Source organism: Macaca nemestrina, chromosome 3, assembly GCF_043159975.1.
Source record: "Macaca nemestrina isolate mMacNem1 chromosome 3, mMacNem.hap1, whole genome shotgun sequence".
NCBI classification, from domain to species: Eukaryota; Metazoa; Chordata; class Mammalia; order Primates; family Cercopithecidae; genus Macaca; species Macaca nemestrina.
In genome coordinates this window covers 148,305,471-148,328,033 of record NC_092127.1, presented here as the reverse complement: position 1 = coordinate 148,328,033, position 22,563 = coordinate 148,305,471, and the positions used below count along the sequence as shown (strand labels likewise).

At 41.7% G+C, this 22,563-nt stretch overlaps 1 protein-coding gene across 7 annotated transcripts in view; it reads left to right on the top strand.

The window, feature by feature from the left end:
• The window catches only part of LOC105464784 (OCIA domain containing 1), a 57,757-nt gene that overhangs the window by 5,962 nt on the left and 29,232 nt on the right, over positions 1–22,563 (top strand). For 3 of the 7 annotated variants that reach the window (XM_011712837.3, XM_011712832.3, XM_011712839.2), the window contains exon 1: positions 21,650–21,841. The gene's annotated coding sequence lies outside the window, so the exon portion shown is untranslated. The other 4 variants (XM_011712834.3, XM_011712833.3, XM_011712836.3 and 1 more) reach the window with 4 other exon arrangements.

Sequence of the window (22,563 nt, the reverse complement as noted above, 5' to 3'; positions counted from 1 at the left end):
GGATGGGAGAAAAAGAAGAGAGGAGTTGCAATTTTCTTTTTTCTTTCTTTCTTTCTTTTTTTTTTTTTTTTTTTTGAGACGGAGTCTTGCTCTGTCGCTTAGGCTGGAGTGCAGTGGTATGATCCTGCCACCTCAGCCTTACAAGTAGTTGGGACCACAGGCACACACCACCATGCCTGGCTAATTTTTTGTGTTTTTAATAGAGAGAGAGTTTTGCCATGTTGTCCAGGCTGGTCTCAAACTCTTGAGCTCAGGCCATCCACCTGCCTTGGACTCCCAAAGTGCTGGCATTGCAGGTGTGAACCACTGCACCTGGCCTGATCCCTTCTCATTAGATCTCCCACTACCACCTTGATTCACATCACCATGATCTCTTGCCTAACTTATTGCAGAAGTCCCCTAACTGGCCTCCACGTCTTGCTTCACTTTACTCTTAACACAGTAGCCAGAGTGATTTTGTTAAAAGTCAGATAGCCACTCCTTTACTCAGAATCCTCCAAATGGCTTCCATTTCTCCAATAAAAGCCAAAGTCTTTACAATAGCATAGGAGGCCCTGCAGTCTTTCTCCTCCTTTCCTCCAGACCTTATACTCCACCATTCTTTCCCTCATTAATTACACTCCAGCAGCACTGCTCTTGCATTTTCTCAGACATGCCAAGCAGGTACCCATCTTAGGCTCTGTGTAATTGCCCTCAGATATCTACATAATACAGTTCACCATTCCTGAGCCTGGGAGGTGGAGGTTCCAGTGAGCCAAGATCGTGCCACTGCACTATAGTCTGGGCAACAGAGCGAGATCCTATCTCAAAATAATAATAATAATGATGATGATAATAATAATAATGAGAAGGGATCAGATTATGGATATACTTTGAAGATAAGTCCAATAGGAGTCACAAAGAAATTTTATGTAGAGTGAGAGAGAAAGAAGAGTCAAGGATGCTTCCACAGATTCTTAGTCAAATGAAATGGAAACAGGAACAGCCTTCAAATGAGATGAAGAAGATGAAGAAGACTGAAAAGAAGAATTTCATTTTTTTTTTCTGTTGTGGTGTTAAAGACCAGGAATTTGGTTTGAGGTACGTAAAGTTTGAGATTCAAATTAGATACATGTAGGCAGACATATGCATCTGAAGATACATGTAGGCAGACATATGCATCTGAAGATACATGTAGGCAGACATATGCATCTGAAGATACATGTAGGCAGACATATGCATCTGAAGTTCCAGAGAGAGGTCTATACTAGAAAACTAAATTTGGGGCTGGGCACAGTGGCTCATGCCTGTAATCCCAGCACTTTGGGAGGCCAAGGCAGGTGGATCATTGAGGTCAGGAGTTCAAGACGAGCCTGGCCAAGGGTGAAACCCTATCTCTACTAAAAATACAAAAAAAAAAAAAATAGCCAGGCTTGGTGGCACATGCCTGTATTCCCAGCTACTTGGGAGGCTGAGGCAGGAGAATGCTTGAACCCAGGAGGCGGAGGTTGCAGTGAGCCAAAATCATGCCACTGCACTCCAGTCTGGGCAACAGAGTGAGACTTGGTCTCAAAAACAAAACAAAACTAAACTAAACTAACTAAACTAAACTAAATTTGGCATTTATAGTATGGTATTTAAAGCCTTGAAACCAGAGGTTACCAAGAAAGTGACTACCGAGATGTCCAAGGTCTATCTGAGTCAAAGTGCACCCCAAAATTTGGAAATCAGAAAGACAAGAAAGAACCAGCGAAGGAAACTGAAAAAGAGTGGTCAGTGAGATAGAGGGAAAAAAGAAAAGGGGGCCAAATTTTGGAACAAGAAAAGAGAATAAAGGAGTGATTGACTGTGTCAAACGCTTTAGAATAGGTCACATAATACAAGGATAGAGAATTGAAAGATTGATTTAATAACACAAAGGTCATGGAGACTTTGACAAGGACATTTGCCTATGGTAAAAGTGTTTGGAGTGAGTCCAAGAGAGACTGGGAAGATAGGAATTGGACACAGGAAGTAGAGATAATTCTTTCAAGGAGTTTTGCCATAAAAGAGCAAATAAATGAGGATGTGAGGTCAGGAAAAGCTTTGGGATTTTTGTTGCTGTTAAGGGTGAGAATCATAACTCATTTGTAAGCTGATGGGAATTTTCTTATAGTGAAGAGAAATCAAGGATGGGAGACAGAATGGGTAGAACTGCTGGAGATGAGTACCTTGAGTAGGTGCTCAACCTTGAGTAGGTGAATACCTTGAGTAGGTGAGAGAGGATGGAATCTACCTCACAAGTACAGGGCTGGTCTTGGATAAGAGCACAGGCAGAAGAGCTGTGTGTGCCATGGAGGAAAAGATACTATATGGGTACAGGTGCAGAAGAATTCCACAGGCTCTTGTCATGACCTCTATCCGGCATGATGCAGGATGGGTGTCAAGTTAAGAGCCTGTGGAATTCCAATTGCATCTTTCAAGAAATATCACAACACTTTTTCTATTACATATTATAATTTTTCATTTAATGAAACATTTTCGAAAGAGCCTGGTATACGTAATACTGTTGATATGGTGGGGGGTCCCTTTACTTGTAAGAGTTGGTATTGTGGGCAAAACAGGTAAACACACAACTGTGATGTGGTAAGTGTTATCTTACAGGCATATGAAAATGCTGCAGGAACTGGTTGGGGGTGGTGGTTCACGCCTGTAATCCCAGCTCCTTGGGAGGCGGAGGTGGGTGGATCACCTGAGCCCAAGAGTTCGAAACCAGCCTGGGCAGCATGGTGAAATCTCATCTCTACAAAAAATAAAAAATTAGTTGGGAGTAGTGGCATGTGCCTGTAGTCCCAGCTACTTGGGAGGCTGAGGTGGGAGGCTCACTTGAGCTGGGGAGGTGGAGGTTGCAGTGAGCCAACGATCAGCTACACTGTGCTCCAGCCTGGGTGACAGAGTGAGACCCTGTCCCAAAGCGGGAACAAACAAACAAAAACTGGCCTAAAGCTGCTAATATTTTAGCTTTGTGGCCTGGAAACTTCTAGCATTCCTATAACAGGCATCAAACTTGCTTCTATATCAGAAAGTATTTGGCTCTTGAGTCAAAGTTGTAAAAACATTTTTTTTCATGTGACACTTTTTCTTAAGAGGAGCTCGTGAATAACTATAATAACTATTTAAATGTTACAGTTGACTTTAATTTTGAACATTTGATGAGAGTTGTAAAAATATATATTTTAAACTTTCAGAGAACAAAAATTTAAGACCCACTTTCTTAGAAGTTACTATTATAAATAAATTATTTTGTAGTTCTAATCTCGTTAAACATTTTTTTTTTTAAGACTGAGATTGATGTGTAGGACCCAGCTGCAAAATTCAAACCAGTTACATGCAGCTGCACTCTGGTTCCCCTAATTCATCTAACAGCTCTTAGTGCATTCTATAAGTGGCAATAGAAAAGGCACAGCAGATGTGCAAGATGGCTCCTGAAATCTAAAGTGGGACAGATGGTTCTCGGTTTGATTGACAGCATGAGGAGCACTGTAGTAAGAGTCCCCTCCTGTGGAGGGTTTTTTTTTTTTTTTAATCCTTGCTTCTGCCTGAAAATGAAACTGTCCAAGAAAGAGAAGTAGGGGATGGCTATTCAGAAAGCCTTTTTTTTCCTTCAAATATTTGTTGTAGTGAATTTATAAAGTCACCTAGATGTGGAAAAAACTGTCCTTCTCTAACTTTTAACTAAGAGCTGACTCTGCATATTTATAACAAAGTAGACAGATTGGTGTTTGAATGCAATACTCAGAATACTGGAGATACAGCTGGAATTAAGGCAAAACCAAAAATAATATAATTTATACAACAGCATTGATTAGAGCTAGAATAGTGATCATTGGAAGCCCTATTTTCCCTTTAAAAATGAACTATTTGTTTTAAATTTTAATCACAAAGTTAGACAAACTATTTACAATAGTTTACCAGGAATGGTTCTAAATTAACAGTCTAGGGTGTGTCACTTTTATGCTTACCTCTGTCTCTCTCTTTTCCAAACTCCTTTCTAGTACTTTAAGTCTTCAAGAAAAACAAAAAAGAATTCACATTTTCTGCATGCAAACCAAGTCCTGGATGCTGTGTTAGGTACTTTATAACTTTATATGATTTAGTATCTCAGAGATATTAATAGATTCTTCTTGGGTTCATATAAATACTGACACACGGGCTCCATGATTTTATTGATGCTTCTCTTCATCTTCTGCCGAAAAAAGGAAAACAAGAACAAAATATACCTCAAAAGAATAGTCCATATATTCAGATACATTCTGGGAGTCCAGGATTTCTGAAGTCCTCTTAAACCATTTCTAGAAGAGGCTGGGTGTGGTGGCTCACACCTGTAATCTCAGCACTTTGGGAGGCCGAGACAGGCGGATCATGAGGTCAGGAATTCGAGACCAGTCTGGCCAACACAGTGAAACCCCATCTCTACTAAAAATACAAAAAATTACCCGGATATGGTGGTGTGCACCTGTAATCCCAGCTACTTGGGAGGCTGAGGCAGGAGAATTGCTTGAAACCAGAAGGCGGAGGTTGCAGTGAGCTGAGATCATGCCATTGCGCTCCAGTCTGGGCAACAGTGTGAGACTCCATCTCAAAAAAAAAAAAAAAAAAAAAAAAGCAAAGCAAAGAAAAAATTTTTTCTAGAAGAAATTCACACAGTGGCAGATGCAAGATTTCTCTCTAGACAACACTTGGGATTGACAATGTATTTGCAAGAAATATCTGGGAGGTAATTGTCTTGAAACTTCATTTGCATGAAACTATGCTTTTTTGGAATGACCTGCAAAACTTGCCAGGGAATTTACATTTCTTCGTAAGCCTACTTTTTGGAGGGTCTTTAAGAAGTGCTGCACTTTGATAAAGAGTCTGAAAACTATAGTGGATCTTACATATGAACAAATCTTTACTTCTGTGGCTCAAGAACTAAACTAGGTTCTAACAATGTGGACAGGGCTGCCTCCGTTCTTGTAAAATTCTCAAATCTCTACTTCATTGGCTTGGAGGAAATCAAACTGTTGAACTAGCCAGCAGCTCAGAACCCCCAGGGTCCCAACATTACTTTCCCTTTCACTTCCCATTACCTCTGCTTTAATGACAACAAAGCTTTTCGTGGCCAAGGCGTAAATTCATTGAATATGAAATATTTACATTCCACCATCTAGTCAACAAAATATTCTTTCAGCTTTCCCACATAGGTAATCCCACACATACCTGTTCTTTGGCATCATACTGACTACCAGATCTTCGATACTCTTAACTTTATCCCTATCTGATTATCTTCCTTTCATCCCTACTCAGCTTCACTTCCATTGCCCATAATTTCAACCATTCTCTTGCCAATATCCTCAACTACTTTGTCTTTCTATCACGAATGTATAAAGTAGCCTGTATCCTGTAACTTTCTTTTTTTTTTTTTTTTTTTTGAGACTGAGTCTGGCTCTGTTGCCCAGGCTGGAGTGCAGTGGCCGGATCTCAGCTCACTGCAAGCTCCGCCTCCCGGGATTACGCCATTCTCCTGCCTCAGCCTCCGGAGTAGCTGGGACCACAGGCGCCCGCCACCTCGCCCGGCTAGTTTTTTGTATTTTTCAGTAGAGACGGGGTTTCACCGTGTTAGCCAGGATGGTCTCGATCTCCTGACCTTGTGATCCGCCCGTCTCAGCCTCCCAAAGTGCTGGGATTACAGGCTTGAGCCACCGTGCCCGGCTATATTCTGTAACTTTCATTACCGTCTTCCTCCTAGTCACACAGGATGGGTCAGCCCTTCTCCCATTTATGTCTATTTATCCACCTGTGCATCTCTCTCTCTCTCTCTCTCTCTCTCTCTCTCTCTCTCTCTCTGTTTAGACATTCTATGCCAATATGTCCCAATATCTTTTATATCCTGGCACACATAGAAAAACGATAATCTTTGTGCAGTTCACTAGAATAAACTGGAGGTGATCGGGACATCTATATAGCGTTTAGTTGATATACACTAATTGCAATTAAAAATACAAAATACAGTCAAGAGATTGAGACCATCCTGGGCAATATGGTGAAACTCCATTTCTTCTAAAAAATACAAAAAATTAGCTGGGCATGGTGGCACATGTCTGTAGTTCCACCTACTCAAGAGGCTGAGGCAGGGGAATTGCTTGAACCTGGGAGGTGGAGGTTGTAGTGAGCCGAGATCACGCCACTGCACTCCAGCCTGGTGACAGAGCAAGAGTCCATTTAAAAGAAAAGAAAAAGGAAGATAATAAAAGATAATAAATACTGGCCTTTTATGAATAAATATGGAATTTTATAAAACTTTGAAATAATATGTTTTAAAACTTGGGCTTGCTTTTCAAAATACAACTTCTTACTATTTACTATTAGGCTTAAATATGAAATGGTGGCAGGGCACGGTGGCTCACGCCTGTAATCCCAGCACTTTGGGAGGCGGAAGCAGGAGGATCATCTGAGATCAGGAGTTTGAGACCAGCCTGACCAACACGGCAACACCCTGTCTCTACTAAAAATACAAAAATTATCTGGGCATGGTTGTGCACCTCTGTGATCCTGCTACTCGGGAGGCTGAGGCAAGATAACCACTTGAACCTGGGAGGTGGAGGTTGCAGTGACCGGAGATTGGGCCACTGCACTCTAGACTGGGTGACAGAGCGAGACTCCCTCCTCTCCCAAAAAAGGGGTGGGAGAGGGGCCAAGATGGCTGAATAGGAACAGCTGCGGTCTGCAGCTCCCAGCAAGACCAACGCAGAAGGTAGGTGATTTCTGTATTTCCAACTGAGGCACCCAGTTCATCTCATTGGGGCTGGTTAGACAGCGGGTCCAACTAATGGAGAGTGAGCAGAAGCAGGGTGGTGTGTCGCTTCACCCAGGAAGTGTAAGGAGCCAGGAACCTCCCTACCCTAGCCAAGGCAAGCCATGAGGGACTGTAATACTCAGCTAGGTTACTACACTTTCTCCATGGTTTTTGCAATCTGCAGATCAGGAGATTCCTACCAGGGCCCTGGGTTTCAAGTACAAAACTGGGTGGCTGTTTGGGCAGACACCAAGTGAGCTGTAGAAGTATTTTTTCATACCCCAGTGGCACCTGGGACTGTGCTACCCAGCCGGGTTACTACACTTTTTCCAAGGTTTTTTCAATCTGCAGATCAGGAGATTCCCACCAGGGCCCTGGGTTTCAAGCACAAAACTGGGGGGCTGTTTGGGCAGACACCAAGCTAGCTGCAGAAGTATTTTTTGATAACCCAGTGGGGCCTGGAACACCAGCGAGACAGAACCGTTTACTTCCCTGGAAAGGGGGCTGAAGCCAGGAAGCCAAGTCTAGCTCAGTGGGTCCCATTTCCACGGAGCCCAGCAAGCTAAGAACCACTGGCTTGAAATTCTTGTTGCCAGCACAGCAGTCTGAAGTCGACTTGGGATGATCAAGCTTGGTGTGGGGAGGGGCATCCGCCATTACTGAGGTTTTAGTAGGCAGTTTTCTCATAACAGAGCTAAGGAGGCTGGGAGGTCTGGGCTGGGTGTGGCAAAGCAGCTGTGGCCAGACTGCTTCTCTAGATTTCTCCTCACTGGGCAGGGCATCTCTGAAGGAAAGGTGACAGCCCCAGTCAGGTGCTTACAGACAAAAACCCCCAGCTTCCTGGGACAGAGCACCTTGGGGAAGGGGCAGTTTTGGGTGCAGCTTTAGCGGATTTAATCATTCCTGCTTACTGGCTCTGAAGAGAGCAGCTGATCCTGACAAGAGGGATTCTCCCAGCACAGCGCACCAGCTCTTCTAAGGGACAGACTGCCTCCTCAAGTGGGTCCCCGACCTCTATGCCTCCTGACTGGGAGAAACCTCCCAACAAGGGTTGACAAACACCTCATACAGGAGAGCGCCAGCTGACATCAGGCCAGTACCCCTCTGGGACAAAACTTCCAGAGAAAGTAGCTGGCACAAATCTTTGTTGTTCTGCAGCCTCCCCTGGTGATATGCAGGTGAACAGGGTCTGGAGTGGATCTCCAGCAAACTGCAGCAGACCTGCAGAAGAGGGGCCTGACTGCTAGAAGGAAAACTGACATCAATATCAGCATAAAGGATCCCCACATAAAGACCCCATCCAGAGGTCATCAGCCTCAAAGATCAGGTAGATAAATCCATGAAGATGAGGAAAAAACAGTGCAAAAATGCGGAAAAATCCAAAAACCAGAATGCCTATTGTCCTCCAAATGATCTTAACTCCTCTCCAGCAAGGGCACAAAACTGGACAGAGAATGAGTTTGATTAATTGACAGAAGTGGGCTTCAGAAGGTGGGTAATAACAAACTCCTCTGAACTAAAGGAGCATGTTCCAGCCCAATGCAAGGAAGCTAAGAACCTTGATAAAAGGTTATAGGAACTGCTAACTAGAAAAACCAGTTTAGAGAGGAACATAACTGACCTTATGGAGCTGAAAAACACAGGAGGAGAACTTCATGAAGCATATACAAGTATCAATAGCTGAATTGATCAAGAGGAAGAAAGGATATCAGAGATTAAAGGTCAACTTAATGAAATAAGGCATGAAGACAAGATTAGAGAAAAAAGAATGAAAAGGAATGAAAAAAACCTTCAATAAATATGGGAATATGTGAAAAGACCAAACCTACAATTGATTGGTGTACCTGAAAGTGATGGGGAGAATGGAACCAAGTTGAAAAACACACTTCAAGATATTATCCAGGAGACTTCTCCAACCTAGCAAGACAGGCCAACATTCAAATTCAGGAAATACAGAGAACACCACTAAGACATTCCTAAAGAAGAGCAACCCCAAGACACATAATGGTCAGATTCTCCAAGGTGGAAATGAAGGAAAAAAATGTTAAGGGCAGCAAGAGAGAAAGGTCAGGTCACCTACAAAGGGAAGCCCATCAGACTAATAGTGAATCTCTCTGCAGAAACCCTACAAGCCAGAAGAGAGTAGGGGCCAACATTCAGCATCCTTAATATCTAGCCAAACTAAGCTTCATAAGCAAAGGAGTAATACAATCCTATACAGACAAGCAAATACTGAGGGATTTTGTCACCACCAGGTCTGCCTTACAAGAGCTCCTGAAGGAAGCACTAAATATGGAAAGAAAAAACTGGTACCAGCGACTGCAAAAACAACCCAAAATATAAAGACCAATGACACTATGAAGAAACTGCATCAACTAATATGCAAAATAGCCAGCTAACATGATGGCAGGATCAAATTCACATATAACAATGTTAGCCTTAAATGTAAATGGGATAAATGCCCCAATTAAAAGACACAGACTGGCAAATTGGATGAAGAGTCAAGATCCCTCAGTGTGCTGTATTCAGGAGACCTATCTCACATGCAAAGACACACATGGGCTCAAAATAAAGGGATGGAGGAAGATCTACCAAGCAAAAAAAAAAAAAAAAAAAAAAAAAAAAAAAAAAAAAAGGAGGGCTTGCAATCCTAGTCTCTGATAAACAGACTTTAAACCAACAAAGATCAAAAAAGACAAAGAAGGGCATTATACTATGATAAAGAGATCAATGCATCAAGAAGAGCTAAGTATCCTAAATATATATGCACCCAATACAGGAGCACCCAGATTCATAAAACAAGTTCTTAGAGGCCTACAAATAGACTTAGATTCCCACACAATAATAATGGGAGACTTTAACACTCCACTGTCAATATTAGACAGATCAATGAGACAGAAAATTAACAAGGACTTGAATATTCAGGACTTGAATTCAGCTCTGGACCAAGCGAACCTAACAGACATCTGCAGAACTCTCCACCCCAAATCAGCAGAATATACATTCTTCTCAGCACCACATAGCATGTATTCTAAAATCAATCACATAATTGGAAGTAAAACACTCCTCAGCAAATGCAAAGGAATGGAAATCATAACAAACAGTCTCTCAGACAACAGTGCAATCAAATTAGAACTCCGGATTAAGAAACTCACTCAAATCCGCACGACTACATGGAAATTGAACAACTTGCTCCTGAATGACTACTGAGTAAACAACAAAATTAAGGCAGAAATAAATAAGTTCTCTGAAACCAATGAGGACAAAGAAACAACATAGCAGAATCTCTGGGACACAGCTAAAGCAGTGTTAAGAGGGAAATTTATAGCACTAAATGCCCACAACAGAAAGCTGGAAAGATCTAAAACCAATACCCTAACATCACAATTAAAAGAACTAAAGAAGTAAGAGGAAACAAATTCAAAAGCTAGCAGAAAACAAGAAATAACTAAGATCAGAGCAGAACTGAAGGAGATAGAGACATGAAAAACCCTTCAAAAATTCAATGAATCCAGGAGCTGGTTTTTTGAAAAGATTAACAAAACAGATGGACTACTAGCTAGACTAATAAAGAAAAGAGAGAAGAATCAAACGGACACAATATAAATGATAAAGGTGATATCACCACTGATCCCACAGAAATACAAACTACCATTAGAGAATACTATAAACACCGCTATGCAAATAAACCTAGAAAATCTAGAAGAAATGGATACATTCCTGGACACATACACACTCTCAAGACTAACCCAGGAAGAAGTAGACTCTTTGAATAGACCAATAGCAGGCTCTGAAATTGAGGCAGTAATTAATAGCCTACCAACCAAAAAAAGTCCAGGACCAGATGAATTCACAGCCGAATTCTACCAGAGGTACAAGGAGGAGTTGGTACCATTCGTTCTGAAACTATTCCAAACAATAGAAAAAGAGGGACTCCTCCCTAACTCATTTTATGAGGCCAGCATCATCCTGATATGAAAACCTGCAGAGACACAACAAAAAAAAGAAAATTTCTGGCCAATATCCCTGATGAATATTGATGCAAAAATCCTCAATAAAATACTGGCAAACCAAATTGAGCAGCACGTTAAAAATCTTATCGGCCATGATTGAGTCAGCTTTATGCCTGGGGTGCAAGGCTAGTTCAACATACACAAATCGATAAATGTAATCCATCACATAAACAGAACCAATTACAAAAACCACATGATTATCTCAATGGATGCAGAAAAGGCCTTCGATAAAATTCAACATCTCTTCATGTTAAAAACTCTCAATAAACTAGGTGTTGATGGAACATATCTCAAAATAATAAGAGCTATTTATGACAATCCCATAGCCAATATCATACCGAATGGGCAAAAGCTGGAAGCATTTCCTTTGAAAACCAACACAAGGATATCCTCTCTCATCACTCCTATTTAATATAGTATTGGAAGTTCTGGCCAGGGCAATCAGGCAAGATAAAGAAATAAAGTTATTCAAATAGGAAGAGAGGAAGTCAAATTGTCTCTGTTTGCAGATGACATAGTTGTATATTGAGAAACTCCATGTCTCAGCCCAAAAACTTCTTAAACTGATAAGCAACTTCAGTATAGTCTCAGGATACAAAATCAATGTGCAAAAATCATAAGCATCCCTATACACCAACAATAGATAAGCAGAGAGCTAAATCATGAGTGAACTCCCATTCACAATTGCTACAAAGAGAATAAAATACCTAGGAATACAACTTACAAGGGATGTGAAGGACCTCTTCAAGGAGAACTATGAACCACTGCTCAAGGAAATAAGAGAGGACACAAACAAATGGAAAAACATTCAATGCTCTTGGATAGGAAGAATCAATATTGTGATAATGGCCCCACTGCTCAAGGTAATTTATAGATTCAATATTGTTCCCATCAAGCTACCAGTGACTTTCTTCACAGAAATAGAAAAAACTACTTTAAATTTCATATGGAATCAAGAAAGAGCCCATATAGCCAGGACAATCCTAAGCAAAAAGAACAAAGCTGGAGGCATCATGCTACCTGACTCCAAACTATACTACAAGGATACAGTAACCAAAACAGCATGGTACTTGTACCAAAACAGATGTATAGACCAATGGAACAGAACAGAGACCTCAGAAATAACACCATGCATCACAACCATCTGATCTTCAACAAACCTGACAAAAACAAACAATGGGGAAAGGATTCCCTATTTAATAAATGGTGCTGGGAAAACTGGCTTAGCCATATGCAGAAAACAGAAACTGGACCACTTCCTTACACCTTATATAAAAATTAACTCAAGATGCATTAAAGACTTAAATGTAAAACACAAAATCATAAAAACCTTAGAAGAAAACCTAGGCAGTATCATTCAGGACACAGGCATGGGCAAAGACTTCATGACTAAGACACCAAAAGTAATTGCAACAAAAGCCAAAATTGACAAATGGGATCTAGTTAAACTAAAGAGCTTCTGCACAGCAAAGAAAACTATCATCAGAGTGAACAGGCAACCTACAGAATGGGAGAAATTTTTTGCAAGCTACCCATCTGACAAACATCTAATATCCTGAATCTATAAGGAACTTAAACAAATTTACAAGAAAAAACAACCCCATCAAAAAGTGGGCAAAGGATATGAACAGACACGTCTCAAAAGAAGACATTTATGTGGCCAATACACATAAAAAAAAAAAAGCTCATTATCACTGGTCATTAGGGAAATGCAAATCAAAACCACAATGCGATACCATCTTACACCAGTCAGAATGGCGATTATTAAAAAGTCAGGAAACAACAGATGCTGGTGAGGCTGTGGAGAAATCAGAACGCTTTTACGCTATTGGTGGGATTGTAAATTAGTTCAACCATTGTGGAAGACAGTGTGGCAATTCCTCAAGGATCTAGAACCAGAAATATCATTTGACCCAGCAATCCCATTATTGGGTATATACCCATAGGACTATAAATCATTTTACTATGAAGACACATGCACATGTATGTTTATTGCAGCACTGTTTACAATAGCCAAGTCATGGAACCAACCCAAATGTCCATCAATGATAGACTGGATAAAGAAAATGTGGCACATATATACCATGCAATACTATGGAGCCATAAAAAGAATGAGTTCATGTCCTTTGCAGGTACATGGTTGAAGCTGGAAACCATCATTCTCAGCAAACTAACACAGGACCAGAAAACCAAACACCACATGTTCTTACTCATAAGTGGGAGTTGAACAGTGAGAACACATGGACACAGGGAGGGAAACATCACACACCAGGACCTGTTGGAGGGTAGGGAGGAAAGGGAGGGAGAGCATTAGGGCAAATACCTAATGCATGCGGGGCTTAAAACCTAGATGGCAGGTTGATAGGTGCAGCAAGCCACCATGGCACCTGTATGCCTATGTAACAAACCTGCACGTTCTCCACATGTACCTCAGAACTTAAAGTAAAATTTTTAAAAAAGACATATTATCATACTTAAAACAATTTGAAATGGCTATACAGATTTCCTTTTTTAAATGACGATCTCTTTGAATTTTCTTTTCTTTTTATTTATTTTTAATTTTTTTTAGAGAAGGTCTTGTTCTGTTGCCAAGGCTGGAGTGCAGTGGCATTATCATAGCTCACTGGAACCTTAAATCCCTGGGCATAAGTGATGCTCCTGCTTCATGCTCTCGATTATCTATGACTGCAGGGGTGCCACAATGCCTGACTTTTTTTTTTTTTTTTTGTAGAGATGGAGTCTTGCTATGTTGCTCAGGCTGGTATCAAACTCCTGGCCTCATGTGATCTGCTCTGGCTTCCCAAAGTATTCAGATTACAGGAGTGAGCCACTACACCTGGATTTCTTTGAATTTTTGTTTTGTTTTTAAGACAGGGCCTCACTGTTTTGCCCAGGCTGGAGTGTAGTGGCACGATCTTGGCTTACTGCAACCTCTGTCTCCCAGGCTCAAGTGATTCTCCAACCTCAGCCTCCTGAGTAGCTGGGACTACAGATGAGCACCATCATGCCCGGCTAATTTTTTGTATTTTTTGTAGAGATGGGGTTTTGCTATGTTGCCCACACTAGCCTCGAACTCCTAAGCTCAGGGTGATCCACCTGACTTGGCCTTCCAAGGTGCTGGGATTACAGGTGTGAGCCACTGCGCCTGGCCTGAATTTTTAATAGTTTCCATTAACAAGAAATTTGGAATGCTATAACCATTCAGTATTTACAATTGAAATTACATCAAAGACTCTAAAATTGTTTGGTTTTTTTTTTTTTTTTCTTTTTCTTTTTTTGAGATGGGATCTCATTCTGTTGCTCAGGCTAGAGTGCACGGGCATAATCATAGCTCAGTGCAACCTTGAACTCCTGGGCTCAAGTGATCCTGTCGACTCCACCTCCTGGGTAGCTAGGACTACAGGCATGCACTACCACACACAGCTTATTATTATTATTATTTTAGAGATAGGGTTTTGTTTTGTTGCCCAGGCTGGTCTCAAACTCCTGGTCTCAAGCGATCCTCCTGCCTTGGCCAGGTGTGAACCGCTCACTGCACTGGCCTCTTTTCTTTCATTAAGAAATGTAACAGAAATGTCATGAATGACAATTCAGGTGAATTTTGAATTCAAATGAACTTTTTGTTTTAGACAGAGTCTTGCTCTGTTGCTCAGGCTGGAGTGCAGTGGCGCAATCATAGCGCACTGCAGCCTTGATCTCCTGGGCTGAAGCGGTCCTCCCACCTCAGCCTCCCGAGTAGCTGGGATTACAGGCTTGCACCACTGCATCTGGTTAATTTTTGTATTTTTAGTAGAGACAGGGTTTCACAATGTTGCCCAGGTGGGTCTGGAACTCCTGGGCTCAAATGATCAGCCCATCTTGGCCTCCCAAAGTACTGGGACTTACAGGTATGAGCCACCATGCCTGGCTGGAGTTTTTAATTTCAAGAAAGTCAAAATAATGATAGAACTGTAATTTGCATTATGAGATCCCCTGCAGCTAGGTGGACACCACAAAAACGACATTTCAAACCGAAAAGTCCAGACATGCCCAATTAATATGAAGACTGAGATATGGGGTTGCTCCTTGGGGTTACTCCCTGGAGCTGCACCTGCCTGGGGACCCTATCCTGACTCCTTGTGCCCTCACTCTACTAGCTGCACCTTGGGATGCCCGCCATCCCATGCATCCAGGGTATCTAGGGTATGCATCCAGGGTATCTAGGGTATGCATCCAGGGTATCTAGGGCATGCATCCAGGGTATCTGACACATGAATATCTCCAGCAGCCCCATAGACCCCTTGCCCATGCTGGGCAGCAACGTGCCCTTTGGCTGATTTTTCTGAGATTTAGTATGGAGAAAGAAGAGCTGAATTTTGCTTATCATTCTCATCACTTGTGGGGTACATAGGAATGCCATTAGACTTTGTTTTCCTCTAACTCACCTCAGAGGACCCCCAAAGAAGGTTGCTTATAATGCAGGAAACTGGCCCAAGGTCTCTGCCCACAGACTTCTGCAAAGGCTGAATGAGTGGATCAATAGCTTGTGGCATACCTATAACACATCCTTGGGAATATTAGTTAAGAAATTCGCCCTATGCTGTTAATTATCCCTTATCGCTCTTGTATTTTATCTTTCTTTTCCTTCCTTCCTCCCTTCCTCCTTTCCTTCCTTCCTTCCCTCCCTCCCTTTCTCTCTGTCTTTTTCTTTCCTTCCTTCCTTCATTCCTTCCTTCTTCCTTCCTTCCTTCCTTCATTCCTTCCTTCTTCCTTCCTTCCTTCCTCTCTCTTTCTTTTCTTTTCTTTTCTTTTCTTTTTTCTTCTTTTCCCTCCCTCCCTCCCTCCCTCCCTCCCTCTCTCTCTCTCTTTCTTTCTTTCTTTCTCTTTTCTCTCTCTCTCCTCTCCCCCCCTCCCTCCCTTCTCTCTTTCTCTTTTTCCTTCTTACAAGAGCCTTACTCTGTTGCCCAGGCTGGAGTGAAGTAGTGCAATCTTGGCTCACTGTAACCTCCACCTCCTGGGTTCAAGCAATTTTTCTGCCTCAGCCTCTCTGTAGCTGCAATTACAGACATGCACCACCACACCTGGCTAATTTTTGTACTTTTAGGTAGAGACGGGGTTTCACCATGTTGGCCAGGCTGGTCTTGAACTCCTGACATCTCGGCCTCCCAAAGTGCTGGGATTACAGGCATGAGCTACCATGCTTGGCCTCTCTCCTATATTTTCAACTCTTCTCTTTACTGGTTCTTTCCCTTTGTGAATTACAATTAAAAGTCTATGGAATTAAAAAACAAAAACTATTGAGGTAATGTTTAAATGTATAATGTATAAATGTATAATTTATACATTATAAATTATAATGTTTAAATGTATATGTATTTTATACAATGTATAAAATTGTATACGTATTTCAAAATATCACACTGTACCCCATAAATATGTACAATTATTATGTCAATTAAAAATCATAAAAGCAAAAACCCCAAAACAAAAAATAACCTTCATCCATTTTTATTTTTTCCTCCAGCTACCACTCTGTCTTGCTTTCTCCAAACAGCTAAACTTCTAGAAAGAGTAATGTACACTTTTCCTCACATTATCTCCAATCACTCTTTTCTCAACCCATTGTAATCCAGATTTTAATAAAACTACACTTGCAAAAGTTATAAATAACCTTGTTATTACTGCATGTAATGGATAGCTCTCCATCCTTACCAGCATTTGATATAATTGACCATTTCTTCCTTCTTATAAGATTCTTTTCCTTTGGCTTCTATGACGCTACATTTTGAACAATAAATATGTGTTAAACTAGATAGTCTGGTGAACTAATAAAACACATTCTCTGCTCTAATGGAACATAGAAATATACTGAATAATAATTTATTGAATAATGATTGCTTGAATAATCACTGAATAGTTATCAGTTATGGAAGTTCAAGAGTTCATTTGAAAAGAAATTTTTTATTGACACTGAAATCAAGTAGAAATTCACTACATGATTTCGTTTGTATAATTTAATGAGTATAAATTATCCTTTTATAATTAATTTTTAAAAAGTGATGTCTAATAAGTGGAAATTTCTTACGGTACATTTCATTAGATCTTAATTCAAGGGAGGTATCATGAATTGTGTTGATTTAATTTAATCCAGGTAGATTGATTTCTGGTGATCTCACCATTCCAGATTAGAACACATTAGTTTGAGGTGGCTAATAAATCCTACAGCCCATCTCTAGCAAATATGTATCAACTTCCAGTAAGTCTTTGGATCTTGCCCAATTTATATTTGAATTCTCTGATTGTTGCATTATCCAAATTACCGAAGGACTCAATAACCTCTAAATGCCAGCACAAATGCAAAATGACAGTTTACTTGAATGTTTTAGAATCCTATTTGTTCCCGCAGAAAGAGCTCATACCCTATTATCAACAGAAACCCAACTTATTGATTAATTGCTGAGAAATTAGGGGGCAGCAGAAAATAGACTTATCAATCTACCATGTGCTATGTGTTAGGCCTGGCTCAGTTAAGTATAAAGAATATGATAAAACTGGATTCTGGAATCTAGTCAGGAAGCAAAGAAAAAGACTTTGCTTTAAGGTTGGGTGCAGTGGGTCATGCCTATAACCCCAGCACTTTGGGAGGCCAAAGTGGGCAGATCACTTGAGGCCAGGAATTGGAGACCAGCCTGGTAAAGTGGTGAAACTCTGTCTCTTCTACAAATAAAAAAATTAGCTGGGTGTGGTGGTGTACACCTGTGGTCCCAGCTACTCGGGAGGCTGAGGCACAAGAATTGCTTGAATCCAGGAGGCGAAGGTTGCAATGAGCAGAGATGGCACCACTGTATGGTCTGGGCAATAGACCAAGGACCTGTCCAAAAAAAAAAAGACTTTGCTTTAACATAAAGCTCACCACCCAGAATGTCTTTTAATTTTCTTATTTTTGTTTCTTCTCTTATAAAAATGTGTTCAACAAATTCATTTAAGAAGTACTTGTTGACTTCATATGATCATGTGCCAATAATTTTGCTAGGCAAATGCGACTCCTACTGTCATAGACCTTTTTAGTGAAGAGAGAGAGACACTACACAAACAAATCATTGTTTTAGATCATAAAAAATACTATGAAAACAATAAGCAAGGTAACATGGAGAGTGACTGGGGTGCCATGTTAATTGGGTGGTCAAGGAATGCCTCTCTGATGTGGTGACATCAATTGAAGTCTGAGGCAAGAAGCCATGTTGAACATCTGGAAGAACAGTGTTCTAGAAGAGGGAACAGCAATTGCAAAGGCCCTGGGCCTGGAAGGAACTTAGCATGTCCCAGGAACAAAATGAGTATTAGTTACTAATACTGATTATCTCAGGGATTTATTTGGTTCTACAAAGACTTACAAGCCAAGGTCTCTGCCCTAAAGGAGCTCTGTAACAGAGACAGACATACATAAAAAAGATCACTATATAGTGCAAAAGTACACTGCAGTGACAGCAATATGGACAAGCTAAGGACTAAGAAGGAAGAGTGATTAATTCTTTGGGGTGTGTTTCAGGGAAGGCATCACAAAGGTGGTGATGCAAAAGCAGAATTTTGAAATAGCAATAGAATTGACAAAGCAGGGAGTAGAGTTGTGCTGGGGCAACAGTGCACAGAGAACACTGAGGGCAAAGACCTCCAGGCTGTTTCTTGTTAGTGAACACTGCAATAAAAGAAAGTGACGCTCAAAAGGCACAGTGGCCAGACCATGATGGGCCTTATATTCAGTGCATGACTGGAGCTATCAAGAGACTCCAAGGAAGGAAACACAGGGTTGGATTAATTTTACATGACTGTCTCTCTTAAATATGTCTTCAGGAGAGTAAATGTTAAATGATAAAATGGCAAAGAGGCTCAGAAAGAGATGAGAAACCTGAGAGGTTTGAGGGGTTAATAAAATGAGTAGGGCTGGGATTGCCCACTGTTTAGTCACTAATAACTTCCAGTACCTGGCACTAATAAATACTTAAGGAAGGAATGTATGAAAATGAGTAAACAGTGATTGGCTGGGTGTGGCAGCACCATGTCTGATGAGCAGAAGTCATGAACCCCACATTAATAGACATTGGTAGAGCACGTAAGACCATTTTTAGATGTGTTGTTTTAATTCTAACAACCCTATACATAATTCCACTTTTCAGGTGAGAAAAACCATAGGCTCAGAGAGATCACGGTACCCTGCCAGAGGTTGTAGAACTCGTTGGAAACTTGGCTCAAGAAGGTGTGACAGATAACCAGGTACGCATGCTTAAACATTACTTTCTACAGCTTTGTTCTTTTGGCTTAGGATTGTCTTGGCAATGCGGGCTGTTTTTTGGTTCCATATGAACTTTAAAGTAGTTTTTTCCAATTATGTGAAGAAAGTCATTGGTAGCTTGATGGGGATGGCATTGAATCTATAAATTACCTTGGGCAGTATGGCCATTTTCACGATATTGATTCTTCCTATCCATGAGCATGGAATGTTCTTCCTTTGTTTGTGTCCTCTTTTATTTTGTTGAGCAGTGGTTTGATTCTCCTTGAAGAGGCCCTTCACATCCCTTGTAAGCTGTATTCCTAGGTATTTAATTCTCTTTGAAGCAATTGTGAATGGGAGTTCACTCATGATTTGGCTCTCTGTCTGTTAATGGTGTATAGGAATGCTTGTGATTTTTGCACATTGATTTTGTATCCTGAGACTTTGCTGAAGTTGCTTATCAGCTTTAAGGAGATTTTGGCATCACGCTACCTGACTTTAAACTACACTACAAGGCTACAGTAACCAAAACAGCATGGTACTGGTACCAAAACAGAGATATAGACCAATGGAACAGAACAGAGGCCTCAGAAATAATATCACACATCTACAACCATCTGATCTTTGACAAACCTGACAAAAACAAGAAATGGGGAAAGGATTCCCTATTTAATAAATGGTGCTGGGAAAACTGGCTAGCCATATGTAGAAAGCTGAAACTGGATTCCTTCCTTACATCTTATACAAAAATTAACTCAAGATAGATTAAAGACTTAAATGTTAGACCTAAAACCATAAAAACCCTACAAGAAAACCTAGGCAATACCATTCAGGACATAGGCACAGGCAAGGACTTCATGACTAAAACACCAAAAGCAATGGCAACAAAAGCCAACATTGACAAATGGTATCTAATTAAACTAAAGAGCTTATGCATAGCAAAAGAAACTACCATCAGAGTGAACAGGCAATCTGCAGAATGGGAGAAAATTTTTGCAATCTACTCATCTGACAAAGGGCTAATATCCAGAATCTACAAAGAACTTAAACAAATTTACAAGAAAAAATCAACCCCATCAAAAAGTGGGCAAATGATATGAACAGACATTTCTCAAAAGAAGACATTTATGCAGCCAACAGACACATGAAAAAATGCTCATCATCACTGGCCATCAGAGAAATGCAAATCAAAACCACGAGATACCATCTCACACCAGTTAGAATGGTGATCATTAAAAGGTCAGGAGGCCCGGTGCGGTGGCTCAAGCCTGTAATCCCAGCACTTTGGGAGGCTCAGATGGGCGGATCACGAGGTCAGGAGATCGAAATCATCCTGGCTAACATGGTGAAACCCCGTCTCTACTAAAAAATACGAAAAACTAGCCGGGCGAGGTGGCGGGTGCCCGTAGTCACAGCTACTCGGGAGGCTGAGGCAGGAGAATGGCGTAAACCCTGGAGGCGGAGCTTGAAGTGAGCAGAGATGGGGCCACTGCACTCCAGGCTGGGTGACAGAGCGAGACTCTGTCTCAAGAAAAAAAAAAAAAGGGTCAAGAAACAGGTGCTGGAGAGGATGTGGAGAAATAGGAACACTTTTACATTGTTGGTGGGAGTGTAAATAAGTTCAACCATTGTGGAAGACAGTGTGGCAATTCCACAAGGATCTAGAACTAGAAATACCATTTGATCCAGCCATCCCATTACTGGGTATATACCCAAAGGATTATAAATCATGCTACTATAAAGACCCATGCACACATATGTTTATTGTGTTATTATTATTCACAATAGCAAAGACTTGGAACCAACCCAAATGTCCATCAATGATAGACTGGATTAAGAAAATGTGGCACATATATGCTATGGAATACTATGCAGCCATAAAAAAGATGTGTTCATGTCCTTTGTGGGGACATGGATGAAGCTGGAAACCATCATTCTCAGCAAACTGTTGCAAGAACAGAAAACCAAACACCGCATGTTGTCACTCATAGGTGGGAACTGAACAATGAGAACACTTGGACACAGGAAGGGGAACATCACACACCAGGGCCTGTGGTGGGGTGGGGGGATGGGGGAGGGATAGCTTTAGGAGATATACCTAATGTAAATGACCAGTTAACGGGTGCAGCACACCAACATGGCACATGTATACATATGTAACAAAACTGCACGTTGTGCACATGTACCCTAGAACTTAAAGGATAATAAAAAATAAAAAAATTACTTTCTACTACGTAGCCTCCAGGCTCGAAGAATGAAATTATCTCATAAAAGAGATAATTTATAAAGTCGCTGTGAAAAAAGGGACAACAGGGGGTTCCAGAACGTCCCCGCCAGCCTGCCAGGAGAAGACCAGAGACGTGCGTCACAACAGTCCAAAGTGAAGCCTCCCCACAACGCCCTTCCCCGCCATCCAGGGAACTGGCGGGGCGCGGTTCTTGGTCCACCGCTGTCGCCTGCGCAGTCGTAATAAGGCTCGTGAGCGCCACGGCCTGAAAGAGACGGGCGGAGGGACGAGTATACGCATGCGTCTGTACCTTGGCTGCTAGCGCTTAGACCCCGCAGTGAGGTCTGACGTCATTTCCTGCCGTAAGTAGACTGTGCCTCCGGGTCGCGGTCATTTTGAGCCCCTGTATGGGTGACTTCTTGCGGCTGTCCGCCCCCTCCCCCTCCCCGCGGTACCTTGCACTTTTCTCTCTCCTTGCCCCCTCTGGAGTCCCCCCTCCGGGCCTTCTGTCCCTGATCGCTTGGGTTCGCCTTGCCATCGCCTGCTGCTGTGGTCGGAAGGTAGGTGAGGTGCCCCAGACAGCCCCGTTGTTGCTCTCCGCGTATCCCCTCACCACCTTCGCGGCCATCCACGACTTTCGCACCTTCCGCCATTTTCCTGCCTGTGAGGGTGGACAGATCGCTCGGGTCTCGGCCTCCTGAGTGCCCGTGACCGCAGGAAGCGACGGAGTGCTTCTGGGGGTGTGAGCCGGGGAAGTTCGTGGTCACGGATGCGTGTGGGGTTGTTGCTCAGTCTGTAACAGCAGGTGGGAGACGGACACAGTAGTGGAGGATGGAGTGCGGGAATCAGCGGTTATAGGCCGCTTAGGCTTTAATCCAGCTTTCTTTTGTGTTGAGAACTTAAAATGGTATTGTCTCAAGGGCCTTATCAGCCCTGATAGTCTTCCTGGTGTTTCTGGGAAGGATGCTGTTATGGGAAATAAGTGGGTTTCATTTTTTCTCATACGATTGTAGGGTAAAAGTAGTTAATTCAGCAGGCTCCATCCATCCATGAATTCAGCTGACCCTTTTTATTCCTTTTCTCTATTTAAGGGATTGGCATGTAGTAGGCCCTCATGGCTTATTGACTAAATGAATTATGGAAGAGCTCACTTGCTATCCTCATTGTGCATGCCATTCCTGTTTCCATGCAAGTTGTTTTTAAAATGAGAATAATCATGATCCGACGTAAACATTCTGTAAAATGCAGTTACTTGATCTGTTGATTTAAGTCCCAATATATG